The following is a 348-nucleotide window of genomic DNA, read 5'->3' on the forward strand; positions in this document are numbered from 1 at the left end:
CCCCCGCTTGCCGCAGCTAGAGAAAGCCCTCGCGTAGAAACGAAGACCCAACACAGCCATAAATAAATAAATAAATAAATAAATAAATAAATAAATAAATAAATAAATAAATAAATAAATAAATAAATAAATAAATAAATAAATAAATAAAATATATATAGTTCTTCATGGAGTCTTTCCTGAATAATCCTATAAAACTCTTTCTGCCACCATTCCTCACATAGTCCGTTAGAATGCTTATTGCTTCTCCTACAGATGTCTCCTTTCAGTTCCTCAAATCTGCTGAGCTCACACTGGGACTCTTGCCCTCGACCGGGACACTCCTCCCACCTGTCTCCACAGAGCCAG

This window comes from Eschrichtius robustus, chromosome 4, assembly GCF_028021215.1.
Source record: "Eschrichtius robustus isolate mEscRob2 chromosome 4, mEscRob2.pri, whole genome shotgun sequence".
In the NCBI taxonomy this organism is placed as follows: domain Eukaryota; kingdom Metazoa; phylum Chordata; class Mammalia; order Artiodactyla; family Eschrichtiidae; genus Eschrichtius; species Eschrichtius robustus.